Here is a 2,313-nt window from a genome sequence, read left to right on the forward strand (position 1 = left end):
TGATCTATTTTGTATTTGAACTTGAATTGCTCTGATATTCCTTTGATTGGTTAATACTATACTGGATATCCTCTTATTCTGATTTGAACATGAGATTAGGAAAATACTATTATATTTATGCTTCTAATTGAATTTATATCAGTTACACACTGAGTTATCAACTCATTTTGTCTGTTGATGGAATTATAGGTAACTCACAGTCTTGATCAGGTCGGCGTAATGGAAGCTCGATCATTCTGCTTTATCACTTTTTATGTTACCTGTAATTCAATGTTTTATTCGCATTAGAACTTTCGAAGATTGTTGAATTATTGACTAGGTTTCAAGGAATGTTATAATCTGCTAGACATTTTTTTAACTGTGTTTATAAAAGTTAGTTTTCCTAATAATGTTAATGTACCTTTTCAGACTTGATCCCAATGTCTAGGCTGAGTTTGAAGTGTTACATCATATATATATATATATATATATATATAGGATTTTTATCTAAATAAACAGGTGTAGCTATTTAGCACATATACAAAGTTGGCATAACATAAAAGCTCACATGAGCCTAAGGTTCACACATCACATAGGCTCGCATAACGCATAGACTTGCATATTAACTATATTTATTAGATAAATAGTATATAAGTTAAGTTATTATTTCAATAAATTTTATAGATATTTCAATAAAAATTATCTTAAGTAACCATTAAAAACATGAATAAGATTCTTTGTCAATATAAGCATTATATTACTGCCAAGAGAATGAAATCTATTAAAAGTTACCATTAAAATCTTCTTCAACTAATTTTAATATTTTAATCTTGACTTTTAAAGTAGCTTCTTTTATTTATTAATAAAATATAAATATAATTAAAACTTTAATTTAATATAATTTTATTTCAGTTTTAGGGTTGATATTTGGAATTTGTGGTTGTCTTTTTATTAATATTCTTTCTAAAATTTGAATTTATGTTTTTCCTTAAAATGAAATGTATTTTACCACTGCACCAATAATATTAAGTAGTAATAAACTTTTGTTTTGTTTTATGAATACAAATAATAAGCTTTTGAGTTTGATTTTGGAAGCAAATAAACAAATAAGTAAAATAAAACCAATGACTTTTTAACGAGGAATTGTCAATAATAATAATAATAATAATAATTGACTTCCAAAGTCTTGTTTCTCCTCCAAAATAAATAAAGTCGGATGAAGCAACCATAAACATCAGCACAAAAATCAGATTCTGAGGAACGAAAGATGCTCTACAAGAAATCAGCGGTCCATTTGATACTAGTCCTACTGCTATCATTTTCTTTACTCTGCCCTCCATCTTCAACAACAAACACTCACTTAACAGGTAAGTTGAATTAGAACTATATATAGAACTTATTCTTCATTACTTAGTTTTATGATCTCTTTTTTATTGTTTTTTTCTTTTTATTGAATACGATGTGTTGGTATTTGGGGTTAAAATTGCAGTGAAGGAGAGGAATGAAGTGATACATAGAAATCTAGGTGGAGGAAAACCACCTTCATGTCCTCCACGTTATCCTGGTTGTCATTCAAGTGGTGGTAGAAGTAAGACATGCCCTCCTCACTGTTGGTAGCCAGAAGGAAATTGTGTTACCAGGGCAACCCAAATGAATGGTTATTAGTTATGATTACTTGTGATTTTGTATTCTTACGGTTTTCATTTTTCCAATCCTGCTTAGAAAAGCTTTATATATTTCAAATAAATTTAGGAGGTTAAAATTTTATATGATGTGTATTTTGATATATTCATGTATTTATATTATGTTTAAAATATTTAATGGTTGTAATGTATGAATATGAGCTTTAAAGGCTTCAACCTTAATATTTATATGTGTTCAATTAATCTCCAAAATACGCATTTTGAATTATATGTCACTAATCTTATATATATACTCTTAGGTTAATAATTAAACAAATTTGTTATATTTCTCATTAATAATTATTAATTAATTTTAATTATTATGTGATAAAATATAGTTTGACTACTAGCTAAATGATTTATGCCTTGTTGCTGAAATGTTATACGATTTCAGAGGAGAGAATAATTTTTATTAAGTTTGAATGATAAAAATGAGAAGAGAAGAAAAGTACTTGATAGTTTATAAATATATATAAAACATATTTACAAAAAAAAAACCTATAAATTATGTAAACTGTCACCTTAATTGATACCATATAAGTGAATTTTTTATAGAGATATTCAAGACTTGGGGGACTTAGTAATGCACAAAAATCTTGTGAGGTTTATTAGACATTCAGTTCCTATAAAAAAGTAGAACAACACTCGTTGA

The 2,313-nt window shown here is 26.8% G+C and overlaps 1 long non-coding RNA gene across 1 annotated transcript; it reads left to right on the plus strand.

Moving 5' to 3' along the window:
* The first annotated feature begins 1,177 nt into the window (after positions 1–1,177).
* Positions 1,178–1,865, plus strand: LOC128281425 (uncharacterized). Its single transcript, XR_008271633.1, has 2 exons — positions 1,178–1,346; positions 1,469–1,865. It is a non-coding gene; the product is annotated as an uncharacterized LOC128281425 (long non-coding RNA).
* The last annotated feature ends 448 nt before the right edge of the window (positions 1,866–2,313 follow it).

The sequence above is a fragment of the Gossypium arboreum genome, chromosome 10 (assembly GCF_025698485.1).
Source record: "Gossypium arboreum isolate Shixiya-1 chromosome 10, ASM2569848v2, whole genome shotgun sequence".
Lineage (NCBI taxonomy): Eukaryota > Viridiplantae > Streptophyta > Magnoliopsida > Malvales > Malvaceae > Gossypium > Gossypium arboreum.